This window comes from Tachypleus tridentatus, chromosome 13, assembly GCF_004210375.1.
Source record: "Tachypleus tridentatus isolate NWPU-2018 chromosome 13, ASM421037v1, whole genome shotgun sequence".
Taxonomy (NCBI): Eukaryota; Metazoa; Arthropoda; class Merostomata; order Xiphosura; family Limulidae; genus Tachypleus; species Tachypleus tridentatus.
In genome coordinates this window covers 92811727-92836910 of record NC_134837.1, presented here as the reverse complement: position 1 = coordinate 92836910, position 25184 = coordinate 92811727, and the positions used below count along the sequence as shown (strand labels likewise).

Sequence of the window (25184 nt, the reverse complement as noted above, 5' to 3'; positions counted from 1 at the left end):
CGTACACGAAATAATCTCTCAGAATTTTGAGAAGCTTTAAAATGCATAATATCTTATTTAAGTTGCATCTTTTGGATACTTTCTACGTTTATTTATTGGCTCTGATTATGCATTGCTTTAAGACTTTTAAGGCTTGGTTAGGTGTAAATCTTATGAACTTATTCCAGTTGCTTTTCTCTGTGTTACTAGCATGATTTTTCCTTGATATATCATGACAACAAACAATTGTAGGAAGGTTAAACTTCTTCTCAGGGATGGGTATTTCACACCATACACATATTTAGGACACTGAAAAACATGCAGCACTTATAAGGATACCCAATAGTTATGCATTTGATTTTTTTTCATTTGGAAACATCTAGCATTAAGAACTAAACTGGATTTCTTCTTCGATCAAAAGCTGGCATTGGGCAAAGTGGTATCTCAATAAATAGTCATCTGTAAGAAGAAATCCTCGCTGCTAAATAAACCAAGAAAGATGTTTTGAAAAGTATAAGTAACAAAGCTTGAAAACTCTTCTTAAGAAACCAAGAATATTATTCGTCAAATGTTTTCATGTTAGAGACCAACTCGAGAATGTAGTAAGAGAAATGTAGCTGATGAATTTTTTATATACCATTGATACCTATTATGAAACAAATTACTAATCAAATATTAATGCTTGTTGACAAACTGCTTAGTACAGTAGCATTTGTAGTACAGAAATTAGGAACCGATATGTAGTATAAAATTGTATTTTGTAATCGAAACATGAAACTTTGAGGATATATACCATATATATCAGATCATCCCTTAAGTAATGTCCGATTTTAGATTCAAAAAAAGAGAAAGGATTTCAAATGCTTTTAATGTTATTTAATCAATAATGTATGTTCCATTATGATTACTTTCTGTCAAGCTTCTGAATGCCACTTCTATAAAATTATTGGGGTTTGGAGGAAAATAATGCAGAGAGGTTAGTTTTGACATTTCCGTGTGTTCCAAGCTCTTTTCCATCAAGATAGTTCTGCAACTTCGAAATAGATGGGGCAAGGTCTGGAAAATGAGGATGATGTGGAAGTTTTTCCCAGTCTAGCTCTTCAATCTTTGCAGATGTGATCCTTTCTGTATGGGGCTGTGCATTATTTTGATGTAACACAACGCCATTTACGATTGATCAAAGCAGGCCTCGTTTCTTTCAGTGCAACATTTAAGCGCTCTAACTGTTGACAATAGACGTCTGATGTAATCGTTACATTGAATGGCAGCAACGCAAAGTGAATCATACTAACAATATCCCACCAAACGCTTAACAAGACTTTCCTAAGGTGGAGGTCCATTTTGGGCTGTGCTCTATGTAACCATTATGCGCTTTACCTGACTGAGTCATTTTCTGCAGTGCTTAACATTTTTATAAAATATCCGTTTTTTTATCTCCAGTCACTAAAAAAAGTTACTGTCCAAAAAAGGTGATTTACGTTCACGAGAGTGCATAGAAGTGCAAATATCCACTCTTGCTGTAAGGTTGGTTTCTGTTAAATTATGGGGGACCCATTTTCCAAGTTTTGACACCTTTCAAAGCTGTTGCAGGTAACGATGAATTCTTGAATGGGTTGAATTAAGCTTCTGTGCTAGTTTTTCAATTGTTACAGCACAATCTTTATTAAGTACAGCCAGCAGCAAATCATCATTAAACTCGACAGGACGATCTTAACATGACACATCACTTAAGCTGTAGTCACCTACTCTGAATTTCTGAAACTACTTTCGATATTTTCTTCTATTGAGGGACTCCGTACCATAAACACCTTGAATGTTTCGTGTAGTTTCTGCTGCACTATTGCCTTTTTTAAACTCATAAAGCATTATATGCCTAATGTGCTCCTCAGACACATTCATCTTCATAAGGGTTTATTTGATTAACGAGCTGAAAACGTGGAGTTGGATTAGTTTTTTTCTGAACGTTTTTATACATGTCCTTCTACATATTTTAGTCATTAAAGCCTACTACAAGAACAGAAATTATGATGCACTTTCTTTATTAAATTTTCGGACATTTCTTATGGGATGACCTTATACATTCCATAGTAAATATATTTTAAATCTGTACCTTTCATTCTGGTAGGATAGATATCTTTTATGGTAGCCGAAATATTGTGATTACTCACACATTAGAAGGTGTATGTGTAGGTATTGTACTGTGATTCTCTAGTGTTATGGCCGGATTCTCAATACCAAATGTCAGAAAGTATTGGAAATAGAAATATACATACTAAAACTCTTCCAGCACGTAAAAATAACATTGCAAAAATATCTTTTATGTGTATGAAAATATTGCAGTTTACTATTAACGTAGTATGACAGTCGTATATGAACACAACTGATAAAATTTCAAGAAACATAGTAATATGATTTTTTTTTACTTTTTCAGTTGCATTCTTGTTAAAGGGAGCCAATGAAAGTAAAAGGGTAAAATATTTGGGTTTGTTACTGTTGAATTGGAATCCTTACACAAACCAGGAGGTGATATAGACTGGGATTTATGTATTTTATACCAGTTACAATTTTTTTAATGCTTTCATAAATATTTTAGTATCCTTAAATATCTATCTGGAAAACATGATGTAGTTACAAATATATAGAACCTTTATCTTCATTTCAGATGTAAGGTGTTACACTGAAGATAAAAATGTGGAAGCCACGACGACTGTGAACTCATCTGTCGCTAAATATTTAGTGGAGTTTGATCTATTCCAAGACCTTCCACCATCTATAGAGAATATTGCTCAGATAAGAGGGGGGGGGGAGAAGAGAGCGAGACATTGGAGTTAATCCTCAGCAAAAACTAAGCAATGTGCCACAAAAATGTCTATTAACATATAATCAGAAAACAACAAAACTCCAGAACTAATCTTACATGTCAAGCATGATACTTTATTGGTTTAAACATCAACTTTTGTTTAAAGTATACTAGATCATCTTCTAGCATCAAGCCCTAAACTGATGAGAACATTTGAATTTTTATTATAAAGATCAGTGGACCAAATGGAAGCTCCTCATTAATGCAACATTTCAGATTCATTTTAACGCCAAATGATAATTAAATTGAAGAGAATACATGAATGCGTTAAACAACTCTATAAAATATCAAGACTTTGGACAATGTGTTCTTTTTATTGAGTTTTTTAAACAACTGCGACACATGATATTATGTTATTTTATTACCATGTTTACCATTAAAAAGACCATTAAGTCAATGCTGCCAAGTCAAAAACTCTTTAAAGAGGAACTATAGAAAGGGTATCAGTGGGTTCAACGTGTAAAAAAACCGTTAGCGGTTAAAGAACCTCCAAAATTCCTGAATATTTTATTGTCTGCATTTCATACAACCTCTACTGTTGAAGGTAATGAAATGCTAAAGACATTAGCAACTGTGCATTAGCTTTTCCGGTAGAATCCTCGTTATTTGCTATGACTAATCATAGCATGAATGTTATTCAGTTGCAAATGCTAACCTTCGAGTAGAACATAAATGTTTGTCATCACAATGGACCAAGCACACTTAGAGTCCAATTGAGGCTCTTCTAAAAATCCTTTACATCAAGAAAGCAGTTAATATCCATTATTTAATAGCTTCTTCCTGAACGCTTTACCCATGGAAAAATTGATATGCAAATGTTTCTTAATTTGAAGATATGGATGGCATCAACTTACAGACAAATGTAATATTGACTGTCAATAATGATGTTCTTATCTTGACCATTTCACAGTTCCATGAACTGGTCTAGAAAGGCTTAAGCAAACTGCGATTGATTTTCCAAACTATCACTCATACCATAGCGATTCTCACTCATCATATGATGTACATTCTTGGCTTTGTAGCGTCATGTTTTCACAAGATAAGGCACATTATCTACCATCATCAGACATGGCAAAATATTCTGGATCTACTATCTTGAGGTTGTTACTGCCTTAAAGAAGTTATCCAAACCCATCAAAACAACTTCTGGAGAGGTAATGTTCCTCTTGCAAAAGGTATATATTAGCATTTACTCAAATCAGCGATTTCATTGACGTTAACTAGATTTGAGATGTTCATAAGTGAGAGTAATTCTCTTGAAACTCTCCTACAGTGAAAAAGAGTTCTCGCTCAACTGCTCATCAGGTATACTACAAAGCTCTCAATATGTGGGTCAATATGTGATCTCTTCAACTGTTTGACTTTGAATGATAGATGTTGGAAGGAAAGTGGCAGCCCAAGTGGTCGGACATGAAAGATATATGACCTTCTTGTAGAGAACTGGTCAAGTGCAGGTGAAATAAGTCATATATATTAAAAATTGTTCTCGTAAGAAATCCCAATTCATTTGTACATGCATTTTTGCCACAGAGAATGCAATATGAATCACCAATACTGTGTAAAAGTTTGACTTTGTTAGATTCCATACTTTATCACAAACATTATTTCTTTGGAGATTTATGGTTTAACATTGTTTCTGCTACACTTAAAAGAAGATTTTTTTCGAATCTCTGTATATTACGAAAAATAAGTTTCAGTTGCATAATTGGAGAATAAAACATTGTTGTGCAGTAAAATATGTTTTCTTTAATAACTGTGTTTGACCAATCTAGATTGCAATACTACTGAACTAGTAATCTGCGTTGTTCATCCTTTCCAAAATGAAATCAAGAAGAGTGGTCAAGAACTCATGTAAGTTTCATGTTTGACTCACAAAATGCCGTTTTCCTTCATGTAACTACCATACTATTAGTGTTATTCTTTATAGTTTAAGTACAAATCTATACAATTGAATATCTATGCTTTGCCCACCATTGGTATCTAGCCTTGGTTTAAAACGTTGTAATTTCGTAAACATGCTGCTGTGCTACTGAGGGGCGCTATTAATATAAAACAATCAACATGAATGTTATAAGCATTAATATAGAAATTTATGTCATTGTGAATGTAACTTGACCGCTTTGTAGAGATGACAATCACTTATTTTATAAAGTAACACATGACGCTAAAACGTTTAGTTTCTTTATCATCCATTACAATAACAAGCTTAGGTAGTTTCATTAAAACGTTTCATGAGATCTGAAACAGCCAAGTTAGAATAAAGAGGTCAACGATATAAAGAGACGTTATTAAATTTATATATAAGGGTAATCCCCGTAAAGATGTAATGTAAGAGTGAGGAAGTTCAATAAGAAAAAATAGGAAAACCTTGGCCCTATTTATATATTCATGTTGCAAATTGTTCAGGTTGCAACAAAAACATGAGCGGTTTATTCCTTAATTGTTTATTACCCATGGCACGCAGAGCACAGTTAGCACTTTGTGTAACTTTGTGCTTGATAACAAACAACTTATCTATTTTTTACAATGAATATTTACAGAGTTTACTCATTTATATGACTTTAAATCTTGTTTTTAATTGAAAGTCAATATTAGTTGGTAAACAAAGCACAGTAGTCATTTAAGAAGATATAACATAGGAAAAATACTACACAAATCAAGGCGGATTTAAAAAAATATATTTATTATAATTTATTTTTATGAAATTGAGAATTGGATAGTTATTATCTGTAAGTAAAGCTGGGGTAAACTGAGAGTGTGATAGAAAATTCGGTTCTTTTCGTATGATTTTGTATGGTAGTTATCGGTCTCAAATTTTCTACTTTTTCCTTGGTTCTCCAAATAATAAATCTTTTGTTGTTCGAATTTTAACTAACATGTTTGGAAATAAGACGCTGTTAATATTTAGGAAAGAAGACTTATACTCGTCTACTGATGAAAAGTTTCATTTAAAATTTTGAAAAATGTGTAATCTTTTCAAGTCAGCGTATGTTTGTTTTTAATTTTACAATTGTTTTTACATAGTATTCATAATTCAAAATCACACATAAAAAACCAGTACATTCCTTGAAAGATGAGATTAGTTTTAAGTATAAGTACTTTAAATGTTTGTACAAATGAAGTGCAATTCAAGATATTTTAAACCCACTTTTAATTTAGATTTAATCTATTGAAATATTTAATCCGGACGAGTTATGATAGTATTTTATCGCAGTGAATTTTTAATATTTTTTAAAAACTTGAACCTACATCGTTCCATCGAACACAAGGATTTAAGATTCGATTCTAAATAAATCGAATAACATCGTATGTTCTCTTGTCTACCCACTTTCGTGACGCAGTGGTATTATATGTGAGGGCTCATAATGCATAGACAGCCTTTTATATAGCTTTCTCCTTAACAACAAATAATCATAAAAATTTTTCTTTTATCAGCTTAACGACCTGGAAATAAAGTGAATTAGGAAATGGATTATCTGTAGGACTTGTACTAAAATACTGCAGTTTGATTTTTATTTGTCTTCCTTCAAATCTTAGTTTAGACGCTGATAGAATTGTCCTACATTTCCTTAGGCTGATGAAACTTTGGATACAGTTTTATCAGTTACTTCACTTCGTTTCCTTTATTATAATTCTCAGAAGAAACCTTATAACCTATGTTTAGAAGTGTATAAAGCTGTTATTGAGCTTCGACGAAAAAAAGAGAAAATACTGATTTAGTTATAACAAAGCCATACAAAGGGAATACGAAACTAATTTTAAACAAAGTGATTATATTAGTATGACTAACTTTATATTGGAAGATAAAACAAAAAATAGACTAAGATACAACGCATATATAAAAACAAAACAAAATTGTTACAGTTCCGATAAATAAAAAATGTATCAGGGCATTTCTTCTAGGAAAGTTAGTTCAAATAAAAGTTTGTCCTAAAACTGGCAAATTGGTTTCTAAGTCTAAGAGTTTCATATATTGTCACTTGTAATCATAAGTTGTGAAGCGCTTAGTTATGTCTTTATGAATACGTAGGTAAATAATTTTCTGTCAGAAAGTTAAGTTTTTAGTTCCTTGCATAACTTAGTTATATAAATTGCTTGTTTTGGTTGTGCTGGGGAATATGTAGATAGATAGTTGACTAGTCATATAAAAAACATAACTATGGAAAAGCATAGAACTCGTTGTGATGTCACAAACGACAACTTTTGACATTTATTTCAGTAGAAGATGAATAACAAATAGGATCCAAAAGTCTGATACTTGCGAAGCCTAACTTGACAATGAGTGTGTTTTGTTATAGCAAAGCCACAGCGGGCTATCTGCTGAGCCCACCAAGGGGAATCAAACCCCTGATTTTAGCGTTGTATATCCGTAGACATACCGCTGTACTAGCGGGGGGCTAACTTGACGATTTTGCTTCTCGTCTAATTATAATAATCGTTTTACTATCATTTGTAAAAGCCATTAACAGAATTTTTTTTACAATTAATTGTTATGAAAATTTGTTTATGAGCTTTATTATAAAAGTAACGCTCACCTTAACTCTTAATGCAGTTAATACAGACTATATAATAGGTCTGTATATATCGTGGTATTTTGTCTGGCCGAGTTACGTTACTTTTAATTTATTACATTAATAGTCATTTCTCTTTTTAACATAATATGTATAGTAAACTTTTGTATTTTTAATGTACTTAACTTTGTCGTACTTTAATTACGGTGTTAGAATTCTTAGTATTTATAATTCAATTCAACTGTTTATTTAATTAGTAATTTATTATTATTGATTATTATTTATAATACTAAATTACGAATTAAATAAACAATTTAGTCATACCATAAATATCAAGAATACAGATGCTGTGATTAAAATACAACGTAAGTTATTATTATTATTACTATTAATTATTATTTTATTTAATTCCATAGTCATTGGGTTTTTGCTTTGTTGTTGGAACCGACCAAGCGTCTCACTCTGTTGCTGGCCAGTTGTATGTATCATGGTAATTTATCTCAGTATTTCAGCAAAAACTTTATTAAGTTAAAATGAGTTTAATTTAAAGAAAGTATAACCATTAAACATTAGTTTAAAAATTCATTTGTAATTGAACGAGACAATTGTTAAAGAATATTGTTAGTCGCCTAACCTAAAGTAAAAAGTATATTAAAGTCTGAGAATACAAAGCACAAAAAGCTAGAAGAGTCTCTTTGTGTTAATTGACCTCTGAGTCAAATCAAGTTTAATTCTCAAAAATGAGAGCCAGTATAAATATAACAGCACTTGGATATTCGATTATGACATTATTTGGAAAAATAATCATAGTATATAAGTCGTAATATTCGAACGAATTGTCAATGAGGTCAAACCTACAACAATACATGAAACAGGGAAACATTGGTGATAGTAGCCGCAAATGAGTTTCATTGTACTCTGTCTTTATAGTTGCTTTTGTTAGCAGTGCTAGATGGAATGTTAATACGAGGGCTGTTCAAAAAATACGCGGACTGACGTCATAAAACAAAATGTACTTTATTTAGAAGTTACAGGTCTGGGACCCCTTCAAAGTACTCTCCTCCCCAACGCACACACTTATCCCAACGGTGTTTCCACTTGTTGAAACAGTCCTGTTACGCTTCTTTTGTAATGTCCTCCAGCTCCTTCGTCGCATTTGCCTTAATCTCGGGAATCGTCTCAAATCTTCTTCCTTTCAAGGGTCTTTTGATTTTGAGGAACAAGAAAAAATCGCAAGGAGCAAGGTCAGGTGAGTAGGGGTGGGGGGTGGGGAAGAACAGTGATCGAGTGTTTGGCCAAAAACTCACGAGTTCTGAGGCACAAATTTCGCAGCAACGTGGTGAATTTTCAATTTTTCGGTCAAAATCTCGTAACAAGATCCAACTGATATCCCACACTCTTCAGCAAGCTCCCTGACAGTCAGACGTCGATTTGCCCGCAACAGGGTGTTGATTTTGTCGACGTGTGGGTCGTCAGTTGACGTGGAAGGACATCCAGGACGCTCATCATCTTCAATGAACTGTTGACCATCCTTAAAATGTTCATGCCACTTGAAACATGCCGTCCGCTTCATGGCAACATCACCGTAAGCTGTGTTAAGCATAGCAAAAGTTTCAGTCGCAGATTTTCCAAGTTTAACACAAAATTTCACAGCAAGTCGTTGCTCCTTCAGGCCGTTCATTCTGAAATCCGCCAAACGAAAAAATCGCACTTCACTTAAAACCGCGTAGCTAATACACAAATGAAGATATCTGCAATCAGGAAATGGCGTCGTAATCAGCTGATTTGTGCAAACCTAGCGACACCAAGCGGATTCTTCTGGAACCAACTGGAGCCGCGCACTTCAAACAGTCCACGTATTTTTTTAACAGACCTCGTACATATATTATTATCAATTGTATTAAAAACTACCGGAGTACTTGACCTTTAATCAGAAGTTATGTAAATTTATGATCAATGAAAGGTTCTTTTAGAACATGAAAAGTTGCTTCTCTTATATGTAATTGTAAAAACAAGCGAAAATGCCCATAAAAAATACAAAACCTGTATAGACCTATAAAACCTCCATACCAGTTTTAGTGAAGATCCACTCGTACCCTTCAAAGTAGTTACGTGGAAATACAACAGACAGTATTATTACATTTATATAGATAAAATTCGTAAAATCTAATACTATAATGTTATTCTTAAAATGATTTTGTATTGCTAATACAAAAATCTAGAAAATGATTATTTGTATTATTAACACGTAAAAAAGGTTCACACAATTCTTTATTTCGTGCTTCTTTCATTGACAGTTGTTGATAGGAATGCGTTTTATTGATTTTGACTATTGTAAACATTATTTTGCATTGTTGCATGGTAAACGTATTTTGGACTAATATAAATCTTCTAAGATGATCGAGTCTTTGGGGTATCGTTGGATTTACTTTGGTGGCTGTCTAGCTGATGAAATAATGTATTTTGTTTTTATAAGTAAGAACGTAAGAATGAAATATTTAAATAGCAGTACTCATTGCACGTTCGATTTTGGTTTTTGCATATGTTAATTAATTAGTTGAAGAAACTGAATTATTTGTTTTTCAATTTTCTGCACTTGCCAAGTTATGCTCAATTCTTGCAAATTTATTTAATTGCAAACACCAGATTTTCTTTCATACCTTAAAAATTCTTCAATACTTTCGTCCATTTGTCTGTTTTAAGAGTTTTGCATAGACTCATACAAACGTTATTTGACCATCAGTAGTTTTGAGATCTTAGACAAGGTGAAGGCAGCTAGTCAACAACATTGACAACATTCAAGAATAAGCAAGCACGAATTAATTTTTTTGTCATATGTCCTTCTTCTTCCACACGATAGTGTGACTTTTTTAAAAATTATGTGACCCAATTAAGCATAGTAGAGTTAATTAGGATTAAGTTTCTACGTGATCAAAATCAGATAAACGTTTTATTGATTAGACAAATGCTAAAGATAAATCAAGAAAGAAAACTTAAGTGAGATTCAGCCTTTTGCTTGCATATCTGAGGAAACTAATGGCAGCAAGAATATAGACAAACAAAACAAACCACACTGCCAAAGAGAAAGAGATAAGACCACGAAACTAAAGGATAGAAACCTCATTTTTAGGGAAGAAATAAAAGTTGGGACTAATCTTCAAAGCAGAGTCAAAACTGCTTCAGACACGCTCTGTCACTTCCAAGATAGATACAACATCCAAAATCAATGAACCAACTATGAAACTGTAAGAGATCAGCAAGTTGGGTCTTCTGTGCCAACAGAAATTAACAAGCTAGTTGGACTACTATATCATTAATGACATCAGTGATGAAGATATATGAACGCAGTAACTAATATGACAACAACAGTCATATGTAAGCAGAGGAAGTATGAAGGTACATCCAAAACTCGTTTATATGATATAGGAAGATAGAAGTGATAACAGGTAATGGAATGAAGTCAAAAATGGTTCACTCTACACAGTACTATTCGAGAAAGGGGAAAACAAACGATAATTATTGTTAAAGCCAGTGGAAACACGACATCATCGTATCAAATAATTGCTTAACTTTTAGTAAGCAATCAGTATCTACGATTAGTAAATTCCTTTTAACTAGAGTTTCTAAGAGAAAGTTCATTGCATTTACTAAAAATGTTTGGAACACTTTATCCCAAATTAGATACATATTTTATTTTACTTTATAATGAAAAACAAAATAGTAAATAATAATTAAAGTCTGAAAATATTGAATTTTAAATGTATTTTAAAGGACAGTTTTAATACATTTTATTTTGTGATGCAATAATTTTACATAATGCTACTGACAAATGTAGAAATCGTTAGCTATGATAAACAGCTATGACATTCATGACTAGTTACACATTGAAAGTGAATTGTTTACTCTAACAGTTAACCAAATTAAGTTAGTAATTATGATAATTAGCTTTGAATGCACGTCTTATGTTTTGATTTTTGACAATAACATTTTAATAGATTGTAATTGCTATAATTTATTTGGAATTAAAATTATGTTCAAGTTTTATTTGTATTGTTAAAATCTGGAACGCCTTGCCAGAAAGCAAAACTGAGGAACATTTGTATTTTGAATTAAGATTATAGGAAATAAATGCATCTTTCTCCCTGACTTGGAAGTTATAATGATACCTTGTTGCAAATAACGAAACGCTTCGAAACATGTAAAGCAATGTTTTTCTGATTGTTTTTCATTTTAGTCTTAACTAAGCCTTATGTTATTCTGTTGATAACAGTACAGGTAGTTAGTGATACTTACAATTTAAGTTATTTTCAGTTTCTACATAAAATTATAGTTAACTTGTGAAATAGCTAGACAATTGTGGGTGAATGAATATGTAATACTTGAGTAGAAGTTATTTAACCTTATTTTCTTCAAGTAACATTTGTGGTACTTACACTGAATAAATAAACAATATTACATTTGAAGATATAAAAACCAAGCGTGTTGTCAGGTAAAGGTATTAAAATATATAGTCAATATGGAAAGAACGATGGAAGACGTCAAAGGCTGCAATATAGAAATTAACAAAGAAACCTGTTTAATAATTCATCAGGTTATTCTAATTTATGTCGTTTATTTAATTTGTAAAACTAGCTTGATCACCTAAATTAGGTTAATCACTATTTCACGTTTTTCTTTCAATTATCTTTTATCAAATATTCAATGAGGAGACATAAGTTTGACGAAATGAAATAACATTTCCTGCTCTTCTGACACACATTACCTAAAATGAATATTGAACTTTTCGTTTTAAGATCAAGTACTTGTATTAACAACATAATATAATGCTATAATTGTTAGTTGAAATATAATGGTACCAACAAAGCATCTGTGGGTTATTTCCTCATTCTAAGGTTTGTAGGTAGTTATGAAGTGTAGAAAATAAAATATTCTAATTATTGTTCGTCATTTCTGTCTTATACCTATATATATACGTGTGTGTGTGTGTGTATATATATAACAAACATTGCAATAGAACTAAAATTAAACATTTACAAGATTAAGGCATAAAGAATCATGTTTGAAGTCATAGCACACAAATCAATCTATCAGAATACATCCAGAAGTTGATGTTAACTAACCTTGTCAGCAGCGATTGAAAATCAGTTAAGTTTAGGAGCCGAATGCTTACACCACACAACGTCTAAACGCTTATTAAACAAGCAAGCTGTTGGAAGGCAGCTAATCTTAATACTCAGATATAACCTTAAAGTAGATGTAAAACCGACCTAAAAATTCTACACGCTAAAACTCTCAACCTTCACACTTTTATTTACGAAATGATGTCAAACAGAACTAATAATTCTATCTTAATAGTTACAAGCATCCGCTTTTTTTTTCTTAAAGATGTGTTCAAGTATAAATGGAAGAGATAGGGAGTTTAGTTTTAAGCTATTCATAAATAAATTGAAAGCTAATGGATATAAGGACTGACATAATTTTTTTTATAATAAACGTTAAATTATTTCAAAAAGTAAATTCTCGATTATTGAACCTTCCTTATGGAAGCTTAAGAAGTTTTAAACTTTTGTTAGGTGCAGTGAGTCAGAAATAATAATTTTAGGCAGCTGGGTTTGTCTCATCTTGCCTTGCTTGTATTTAAATAAACCTTCAAGAAAAAGGGCGGAAGATGAGAGTTTAAGAACTATTAAGGTATGATGTTTAGTTCTGTTTAACATTAAGGTATGATGTTTAGTTCTGTTTAACATCATTTCGTAGATTAAAGAGTGGAGGGTAGTTGAGTTACCTTGCAGAATTTTAACGGCAGATTTGTTCCTATTTTAAGATTACGTCTGAGTATTAAAGTTACCTGCCTTTAGACAAGTGGCTGCAGACAACGAAAGGAAGGCAGTAGGAGTTGAGATGTTGTTGATGTTTGCATTCCACTCGAAACCTTTAAATGATTTTCAACAGGAAAACAAACAAACAAAAACTTATGATAGGTATTTAATTTTCAACAGCTGCCGAATAGTGCAACACCAGCCTCTGGATTTTGTCTGATATATATGGAAAGTCTCCATTACCTTTGGGTGTTGTGACTACAGAAATTACAGGATATGACATAGTGTTGACAACTAGGACTCGTAATAGAAAATAATTGTTTGGTTTTAGTCTCGTTGTACTGTTTGTTTAATAGTAATCTCTGTTTTTTTTAGAGTGCTGATCTAATTTCCTATTGATAATTAGTATAACTGATAGTATTAGAGCTATATATATACATATATATATATATATATGTATACATATAGTGAAATACATATTGAAATATACACATATATTTTCCATTTATAAGGGAAAATTAAATATTTACACACTGTGTGAATGAAAACCTTTTATTCTAACTGACATATTATCTAAGATCAACTGTTTTAACTGACTTGAATAGTACAAAATGTCTACGCTTCTCTTTGGGGTTCAAACAATCCTTCATGATTCACAGAGATCTTAGTGCATTGATCAAACACTTCCATTGAGTCTAGTTATTTCTACGGTCATCCTAGAGGGATCGGTGCCCGAAAAACAGTGCGTCGTTAGGACACTTACCCGTAGTACCTGGGCACGTTAGCCGAATTTGATCCTACTAATTTGTGAGTAGCACTAATAATACAATTTCATAACTGGCGCTCCCGGGATCCATAGAGTGCAGCAGAATGGCGCTCCCAGGACCCATATAGTGCAGCAAGATGGCGCTTCCGGGATCCATAAAGTGCAGCAGGAACCTAAAATTCGGTACCAGATGCGAGTTCAGCGACCCTACAAACCCACTCGTAGATCCTATCATGCATGGATGAGTTTCCATGCGTGTTTTACCCCTCTTGACTCCTTAAATAAATATGGATAGGGGAATATGCCTTATAGCTAAAGACACTGAGACCGATGACCATGTATGGTTCTGATAGCTCTAAAACTGCAGAAACAGCTCATGGATAAATAAATTCACAAAAAACACACGATGCGAATTAATTGCAAATCTTACGAGACTAAAATTACCTAGTAAATTCTGTTACTATAACAGGAGAGTTATAAATATTTCACTACGTTAGGCTGATTCCTGATAATCAATGGAATAAAGACATACTGCAAAGCGTAGAGTAATAATGATATATATGTTTCTACTCACAGAGCTAATACTTTTGAGATATCTACATATGTAGAGGCATTTATCAGACAACAATTTTATTTTTGGTAAACTATGATTTTAGAGTAGTTAACGTTATTAAATAAAATAAGTAAAAATAACTTTGCGATAAGAACTTTATTTTATATACAAAGACATATTTACGAACATTTCAGGTCTCAGCCACTAGTCTTTTCCAACCTTCAGAAACACTACGTTGCTGGATCAACTTGGCATACAACACAGCTCGACGTATGAGGGCGCAACAGAAGTGTCACGATCGCTACTCGTTTCCCACAGCTGTACTGTTTAGTTTCAGTTCTTACGTTTGATGTTAGGTTGTACGTTGATTCGAGCTCTGATTCAGGCTTCTTATCTTTGAAAGTCTGGCCCTGTGGTAACTAAGTCATCCTTGTACAAACAAGACATTGAACCTGAGTTCTGAGAATATTTCCACGGGTTACCGTATCTTTGTTACCAGTCATCAACTGTGTCTGCACCTGGGTACGGTTTTCCCCCCTCTTTATCTAGTATCAGGGTCTTGGTGACATAAATAGAAGAGCCACAGCGAAATATATATATCAGAGCTTTGCATTAACCACATTCTACTAGAGTAATGACAAGAAAAAAACTTAGTGACTGATCCTTAGCAGCTGTAATTTACCAGTAGAAAGAGAGAGAACTCGAATATTAAGAAAACAGAGGACAAACAAGAGAGCTACCATATAGATATTACCTAGTTGTGAATGACTGTTGTGAAATATCTGTATTGAAGAACATCCATGGTACATTTTAAATTGACGTGAAAGGTAACTTTTTTTTATTCACTTTTTATTTTAAGAACGCTTATTCAATTGCTGTTGAAATACAAAGAGACAACCATTCCAATGTTACTTGCATTTACTGGAAGGAATAACTAAATCTGGTGTTCTGGTGCACTTGTGGAACTGTTTATGTTAGACAAAACAATTTGTCATTTTATAAGAATAACGGTTTTAAATATTCATGTTTGCGTATGAGAAATAATATTTTCTTAAACAATAATTAGTTTTTTTGATTCAAATTCTGAAGTTATGAGACTGTGAAATTGTTATTTTAAAGATTTATAAAATGATAACATTAATAACAACAAGAAAGTTATTTTCTTTTCATTTTTTTTATAAAATGTTGATCAAAATTGTTTTTCAGTTAACTTCAGAGCGGACAAAACAGGCGAACATAAAAAAATAAAACAAATGACTAAATTATTAATATTTTATTTATAATAATGCTTTTGGCAAATGGATTTCTTTTCGAGTTCTAAAATAAAGTTTGTAAAAGAGTAGTTATTTTTATTACTATTTTGTTTGTATACGTGTGTGAGTATCATTACGAAGCCCTGAAGAAAATGAACATCTCAGGCACGGTTAATGTTTTAACGTTTCTCCACTAGTATCTGTCAGTTTTACAGATTGCTAGTGAAATCTGTTTAGTAACAAATATTTAAAATCATTTAAACATTTGTCTGGACTCAACTGATTTATAGTTCATTGTTAAGCATAAATCTACACGATGGACTATCTGTGTTTTACACGATTTTTAATGTTATGATCCATCAAGCTTATGCGCTAACAACATTTGTAGTTGAAAATAAAAAGGCTATTTATTAAGTAACTAAGTTACGATTAAAATAAACGTTAAGTATTTACGTTAGGTTATAATAACTACGTTATCTATATTTTAGTTATATGAGTGTAGATCTTGTAAAGACACTACACTTGCTTTCACTGCCCGCATAGTTTTTCACAGTATTCATAGAAACAACAGCGAAAAGTTATAGATAGTTATATTTAGTTGCGTCTTGCTGTATAAAGGTAAGCTATTCTGACTAACTGAATTCTCTTCAGTATGCAACAAGTACATGGGATCAGATGAACAATAAGAGATAAGCTACAGTAACATCTCTTTACACGTATGCTACTGATGCATAGCTCTGTCACATACCTATTGAAATTAACTAGAAATCTTTTCAGTACGCTTGTTTTGTTTAATTTCACTTAAAGCTACTCGAGGACTATCTGCACTAGCTGTCTCTAATTTAGAAATGATGAAGTAGATGGAAAGTAGCTAGTCAACATCACTCACTCCAACTTTTGGACTACTCTTTATCAGCGACAAGCGAGCTTCAACATCCTACAACACTCCTACAGCTGAAAGTGGCTCTGAACCCGCAACTCTCTAATTGCGAGTCAAGTGCCTTAACCATCAGGTCATGCTAAGCCCTATCTTTTCAAAATGTACTACTTATAAATTGTTATTCTATATTTCTCAACCACATTTTAGGATCTGTCTGTTTTATTTTTAAAAGACATAGAATATTTATTAGATAATTTATGATTAAATTAAATTGAATTAACATCAGTGTTCACTAATGTAAAGAAGGCCCTTCCTTGGCACAGCGGTATGTCTGCGAACTCACACCGCTAAAATCTAGAAAATTTAGAAATCTAGTTTTGAAACCCGTTGTGGACAGAGCACATGTAACCCTTTGTGTATTTTTGTGCTTAATAATAAACAAAAACAACTTTCAAGCATTACAACTTAAATTTAGTTGATAAAGCATAAGATGTAAGATGTTACACTTAGTTAATGTATAAGTGGTAATATGTTATGCTTACTTAATGTATAATATGTAAGATGTTATACTTAATTAATGTATAAGTGGTAATATGTTAGGCTTAGTTAATGTATAAGATGTAAGATATTATACTTAATTAATGTATAAGTGGTAATGTGTTATATTTAGATAATGTATAAGTGGTAATATGTTATGCTTAGTTAATGCATAAGTGGTAATATGTTATGCTTAACTAATGTATAAGTGGTAATATGTTATGCTTAGCTAATGTATAAGTGGTAATATGTTATGCTTAGCTAATGTATAAGATGTAAGATGTTATACTTAGTTAATGTATAAATGCAGTGGTAATATTTTATATTTAACTAAAGTATAAGTGCAGTGGTAATATTTTATATTTAGTTAATGTATATGTTATGCTAAGACGTTATGCTTAGTTTATGTATATGTTATGCTAATATTTTATGCTTAGTTAATGTATAAAAAGCAAGATGTTATGCTTAGCTAATGTATACGATGTAAAATATTATTCTCAGCTAACGTATACGAATATGTTTTCACGACTACGAAACTAAAATCTGACTTTAATAAAGTGGCCTGCCATTTGATTTTGTAAACGGAAATGTTCGAGTCATTGCAGTATAAGCCATTATGCGGTGTCTTCTTTCAAAAGTATATTAACCATAACTTGGATGACGTTATAAGTCACAATATATTTAATACTTTATGATTTTATACACAAAAATGGATAGGTTGTATTATATGTTGTAAATTTTAAAATGTGTAATAGCATTTAAACAATATCTTGTTTGTTGTGGAACGACAAAGGTCAGTAAAGAGTAGGACCGGCATATCCAAGTGATTATAGCACTTGACCCTGAGCAATATGAATATTCTATATAATTTTTTTTAATGTGCACACCATTTTCAAGTTAAAAGAAAAATACAATGCATTATTGAATCTATAGAAAGTTACTATCTGCCATGGTCCTTTATTATGAATTACTGACCATCGTCCATAACCTCGGCCCTGCATGGCCAGGTGGTTAAGGCGCTTGACTCGTAATCTGAGTGTTGCAGGTTCGAATCTCCATCACAACAAACATGCTTGCCCTCTGAGCCGTTGGGGCGTTATAATGTTACGACCAATCCCACTGTTCGTTGGTAAAAAAGTATTCTAAGAGTTGACAGTGGGTGGTGATGACTAACTGCCTTCCCTCTAGCTTTAGGCTGTTAAATTAGGGACGGCTGGCACAGATAGCCCTCATGTAGCTTTGCGCGAAATTCAAGCCAAATCAGTAAGAAGTAACGTGGTGAAAGTGATTTATGTTTTATCTCGTTACTGTGTCAGACACATGTTACATCTATATTTTTTATTTTTACTTCATAATACGCTTTCCAACCTGATTGACCAACGCTAAACTCTACTGATATTTAAAGTCTAATATTCTTCGGAGTTTATTTGAGGTCTGGGCTCAAGTAACGTATTTCGTTTACTTTTGCCATTGTTCACTAACTGATTTATTAGTAATCTGGAATTGTTTATTTTCTTTACCTTTTTCATAAAATCTACGTGATGTATGATATGTTGCTCAGAATTCCTGATAATCAGGTAAGATATTTGAAACATACAACACGTGATACACATCTTCATTTGTTAAAAAAAACTAACGCGAATTGTGTCAAATTTATAAAGAATTATTACTGTAGTAAGGCTTTCACACGCTTTACTGTGTTGTCCTTCTGTATAGACATGTCTTGGTATTCACCAATTACTTTCCTCTTACAAAAATACTATGACTTTGATATCTTTTAAGATTTGATTTCGCGCAGTTGTTAAATCATAAATACCTCTTTGTGTAGCATTGCGTTAGAAACCAACAAAACTTTGTAAGACATAAAGATATCGAGATTCTTAATCAATCTTCTGTTACGTTATGAAAACATTTTATGTCTGACAAGTTTTTCTGGCATTTTATACATTATTTTACGCTCTAGAAACGTTTAATGTTTGTTTTTTTCATCTTTATAAATAGTTTAACGTTTAATATGCTCCTAAAAAGATGCTTTGAAGGTTAGTGACTTTGTACGAAAAATGTCGAGTGCTTTTTTTTTTACCTCGCGAATCAGACACTCCTAGTATTTTATAATCGGCTGCAGCAGACATATGTTCTGACATTCATCGTTCTTTCACTTTAAAATTTATTCTACAACAACCACCTTTTATTAGTTCGAGTTTCAGTATTTTAGATTCTGCGTGAGAAATAAATATTAACGAACAACTAATAACTTACACAGGAAAAGAAAAGTGCTATGTGTAAAATAGGAAAATATGGCACTTTTACAGAAACAATATGTTTCTTCAGTCAGAAATAGATATGAGCTAATTGGAATCTTATCTCTGATCCTATATTAAAACGATGCTTTTAAGAGTTTTGTCACCTGGTGCACGTGGATTAATAATCATTACAGATTTGTAACTATGGGAACAGTAATATGCGGATGAAGGATACTTCTGTATTTGTAATATATTTAAAAACTGACTATGTAATTTATCTTAGAATAAATAACCTTAAACAGTACTTGTAAATAATGTACACGATATGCAAATGTACGACTTATCAATGCAAGCTGATCGTCTGTACTTTTCAATATTTGTCTGCTAAACTGTCAGAAAATAATTATTAATTAGACTTTCGCAGAGGAGAAACGACGGTAACATTTGGAGCCTATCATCAACAAACATAAAACACATTGATTATTTCTCTGATTAGAACATGAATTTTAAATTAATTTGTATAAACAAGATACATCTTAAAATCGTAACTTATAACTTTTATCATTACTGCTGACAAAATAAGGTAGGCGAATTTTTAATTAGGTTAGTATTTGTAAAATAATTGTTTGGTATGCATGCATCAGCATCGCGCGAGTAAAACAAAATAATAAAGGTAAAAATTGTGAAAGTTGCAAAAGTTGTAGCCCTGAAGGTTTTGTTTTGTTTTTTAATTTTGCGCAAAGCTACACGAGGACTATCTGCGTTAGCCGTCCCTAATTTAGTAGTGTAAGACTAGAAGGAAGGAAGCTAATTATCACCACCCACTACCAACTCTTGAGCTACTCTTTTACCGACAAATAGTGGGATTGATTGTAACATTGTAACGCCCCCGCGGCTGAAAGAGCAAGGATGTTTGATGTGACGGGGATTCGAACCCGCGACCCTCAGATTATGAGTTGAGTGCTTTAACCACCTGGCCATGCCGGGCTCTCCCTGAAGGTAGACAAGTGTAGGAACAACACCCACAAAGTGTTGCTTCTCTGTATGTAACGAATACATATTAAAATCAGAAGAATTAAATAAGGGACAGAATGACGTCTGATGTTCCGAACATACTTTCCGCAGCTACTTATAGACGTTACATGACTCTTTCTTGATACCAAATACTTACATAATATTAAATATTTGCTAGATATCCCTGTATCTCAACGTTAAAAATAGGCATAACTGATTTTATTCTCAACATTATGAGATATATTACAAAAAAGACACATAAAGATATGCTGAAAAAAGTGAATACATCCTATGTTTGTGAATAATATAGCTTAAGTGATATATTAGTGTGGTTGGTTGAAAGTTCTTACATGGTGCAATCTTACATACTTAATGTTTATTAGACATGTTTGGGAAGTTGATCAAGTGACACTGCATAGATGTGAATTATTTTGTGTGTGTCATGTAGTTCTACTTTCTTCATTAATATAATTATTTATACACGTTGCTAAGCCAAAAAATATCGACTGCAGGTCGTTGGGCTAATTTCACTTTACAAGCTTTCAGTTTTGAAGTAAACTCAAATTTCTAGATGCTTCGTAATGCCATATAGTTCCACGAAAGATGGTTTCATGATACTTAGAGTAATTTATAAATTAAAGAAACTGAATTTCTAACTTATATGTTTAAACCAACAAAATCGCTTAGGAACTAATTCCAAGAACAAACCAAGACAATATTACACACGAATTCTCCACCAAAAATCTCAAAAATAGCAATATAACAGAGCCTATGAAAATTATGTACCTAAAAAAAATCTACGAAGGTGTAGCGAAAATCGTCTCTTACAAAATACCCTTCAGCAGCTTTTCCTTTATGAATTCATTTTATCAAGTATACCTAATTGTTTTACGATACTTTTATTATATATTCTAAGGCACTCTTAATATACTTTTGGTATATACTATTTCTTGATTTTTATACGGATATTAAATAAGTTTGTTCCTGTGAGATACTTTTGAAAATCATAAACAGTTATGTAACTATATTACATATTATTAACTTCTAGGTACGAACTTCTGAAGCTAGTAGACATCATAGAATATTTTATTTTCTAATTCTATTTAATTTTATCTATAAACGTAGGTAAGGTATATATAGCATTAATAACATACTAATTAATATATTATAATTCGCGACTGTCGTTCTTGGTTAACGAGTTGTGAAACATCATTTAAAGAAATGAAGATGGCTACACTTTGTATGTTCCATTTAGCACCTCAAATACGTTAAAGAAATATACATACAGCGTACTTATAGTTGAGTTTTACAGTACAGTTTTATCAAATAAAGAAACACTTACTTTAATTAAGGCAGCAAAAAAATGACGTTCTGATTATATGTAATTACTATCTCATTGTTAACTTAGTTTTATTTGCTATTTTGTTATTGTTATTATTTCGGTTTCAGAACATGCATCAAAGTATTGTCTAATTACTATGTAATTTTAAAGAAAGAAACGTAAAAAAAACACCCAAAGAAACATTTCAAACTAAGCTTTGAAATAATGACCTTTCAAGCTATGAAAATCAAAGATAGAACAATGTATTAAGGATTGTCAATCATATAATGAGTGATATCATAATAATTGAATATGGATGAAGCTTAGTACTTATTCATCTATTCATCAGGGTTTATAGTTTTAGTTTTGAGCCGACCACGGGGATTAAACCCTAGATTTTAGTGTTCCAAGCCCTCTATCTTACTACTTAGCCAACGTCTGACGTAATGACATTTAAAACTTAGTTTAATCCTTGGTAGTTTAATTTTTATTCTCAGTATTCTAGATTGTGTAGATGGAAATTTCAAAGTGAAATCAATTATTCGACACGAAATAACATAGTTGTGATACTCTCTTGTGCTTTGAAGTTGCTCTTTATTTTATGAATGTTATGTTATTATAGCGGTTAGCTTGTAATAAAGTATAATTCTCAAACGAACTCTCATGAAATGTTTTGGCAAAATGAACAAAAGTCTTAACAATTCACCAAGTTTCATACCATCGATATAATGAGGTTCTGATGTGTTCAGTATTGACGAAACTTGATCATCACAAATATTACTATTGATGTGGATTATAACAGCTACGTTGTATTCTCCTATAGCCTAGTATCTGAGCCACCATCTGCTGACCACAGATTGTGGTACTCCCTCCCTATGATTTGTTTGGGTGCTGCTGTCTTATATCAGTGTGGTGACTGAATTGGTTTCTAACAGTTTTCAAACTCCTAGATAAGCCAATATCAATAAAACAAAAACAAAAACAGCAACAACAATAGACAATTACAAATTCAGAATTATCTCAACAGTAAAAGCCTGACATGATTATGTGGTTTAAGCGCTTGACTCGTAATCCTAGTATTACGGGTTTGAATCCCCGTCACACAAATATGCTTGCCCCTCAGTCGTGAGAGCGTTATAATGTGACGGTTAATCCTAATATTTGTTGGTAAAAGAGTAGCCCAAGAGTTGGCAGTGGGTGATGATGACTACCTGTCTTCACTCTAGTCTCATACTGCTAAATTAGGGTCCGAATAGTGCTGATAGCCCTCGTGCAGTTTGCACGAAATTAAAAAAAACAACAACACCAATAACACCACCAACAGTAAACATGTTTTCTAATAATTTGAAATTACCATTTTATTTTGCAGAATATTTTATCATTTCTCATGAAGACTTATTAAATAATGAACCAATGGTGAATAAACTTTCAAACTGTGGTAGGATTAATGTAATTATTTGCAAAAAGCGTGCAAAACAAACCTAAAACCATACAAATTTAAATAATCCTTGCTGAGTAGTGTACGTAAGTTAAAGAACGTTTTTTACCTCTGTGTATGTTTTGAATAAAGTGTAATGTAGTTTCCATTCATAAAGAAAAACGTGTATTTGTGTACAAATACCCACGAAGCTATACAATGGGCTATCTGCGCTCTGACCTCCACGATATCGAAACCCGGTTTCTAGCGGTGTGAGTCCACAGACATACCTCTTTGTTATTGGAGAGCGGACAATATGTAAATAAAATAAATAAATACGTGTGCGCACACTTATACATTTTAATATTTTGAAATCTTGTTTTTAAAGTTAGCAAAAGGCACTGAAGGACTATCTGAACAAGTCGTCCTTAATATTCAATCGACAGGATTAAAGGAAGTCAACATTATCCAAAGTTTGCTCATAGATTACTATTCTCTGACCAAAAAATGTGAATTGCCAATGCTTAGATTACTGTTGTCTGATGATTAACGAGATTTGACTATTACCCTTATATCGCATCTACGAACATCAAATACAGAGCGCGATTTTTAATTTATTTTGAGGTAGCGGGACGCGTGTCATGCAAGTCAATAATCTGGTATGCTAACCATTGAATCACTTTTGGTCCAACCCATAAGGAAATGTATAGTCAGTAGTTATTAATGAATCTAAAGTCTAACCGGATTGGAAGGAAGCAAACAATGCGTTGAATTATATTCTATACTACGATTATCGTGATGTTTGTAGTGAAAAAAAAGAAATAAAAAATATTTAAACATTCTCTAAGAGGCTGACAAAAATATAATGTAAAATACACTTTTGTTTAGTTCTAATTAAGCACAAAACTCGAATTCAGATTTGTGTGTTATGCCTCACACAAGCTACAAACCAGATTTTTAGCATTGTAAGCTCTTAGACCCAAGGAGGTCGTACAAGACATACTTATTACCTAATTGTCATATAGGGAGTGACACCTCTTATAACAGATGCGAAAATATACGATTCAGAGCACTTACTACTAGGTTATTCACTAGCTATATAGAAATTTGTAATTATTTACTAAATTTTTATATTTGGGTGAAATACATCTTTAATCTTATTAATGTTAAGATATATTATAATAATAAATAAAAATGTTAAGATATTAACTTCTCTAAACCATTTAAATACTTATTTTTGGAAACTTGTGAAAACAAGGATATGATTGGCAAATTATTTGGAATGAAGATTTAAGGTACAATATATCCCTTAAATGTCAAAACAAATTACAACATATTTTTACATATTTTTATTTCTTAATCCATTTACTTTCTATGCTCAGTGTAAAACACTCTCATCTAAAATAACTTAAAAAGTATGAAAAATAAATTTTGTTCTATTTAAACGCTTTTAAACACATTTGTTTTTTTTTTCAAAATATGAAAATTGACGTTCTCTTGGTGGTTTTTAATTTATAGCTTCAGATCTGTTGATGTTATGGGCTTCACAACTGCCATAAATATGTATTATTAGTGTATACTATGAAAAAGACGATAAGTGGCTTAGTTTTTATTAAATAACCGTTAACGAGTTAGGGTAACATGTCATACTTACGGCATACTTATTAGTGCCATAATTTGACCTTCATTTAATTTTCAGAGTTTTCCTTAGCTCAGGCTAATTCTTTACATTCCATCAATGTCTGAACCCATTTTTGGGAGCATTCAGCCATGTTTGTAGAAGTTGTCAGGAACATAAGACATTTCTTTTGTATTTCTTTATTGTATAATGTGCAAATTAGCCCCAATGGTAATATTACACAACAAATGTCTGAATGGTCTTTGTACCTATTTCAATATATTTTCATGCAAAGAGCATAGTATCAAGATGTTTTTCTAATAGAAGAGCCAAAACCCAGATAACACTATGTAAAGGATATATGTTACCTTAATAAACTTAAAGAAAGAAGTATAAACATAGATGCATGTACA

The 25184-nt window shown here is 32.1% G+C and overlaps 1 protein-coding gene across 1 annotated transcript in view; it reads left to right on the top strand.

Moving 5' to 3' along the window:
* The first annotated feature begins 2649 nt into the window (after window positions 1–2649).
* Window positions 2650–25184, top strand: part of LOC143241089 (teneurin-m-like) — a 262242-nt gene continuing 239707 nt past the window's right edge. The window contains 2 exon segments of the mRNA XM_076484616.1: window positions 2650–4690; window positions 14683–15315. The gene's annotated coding sequence lies outside the window, so the exon portion shown is untranslated.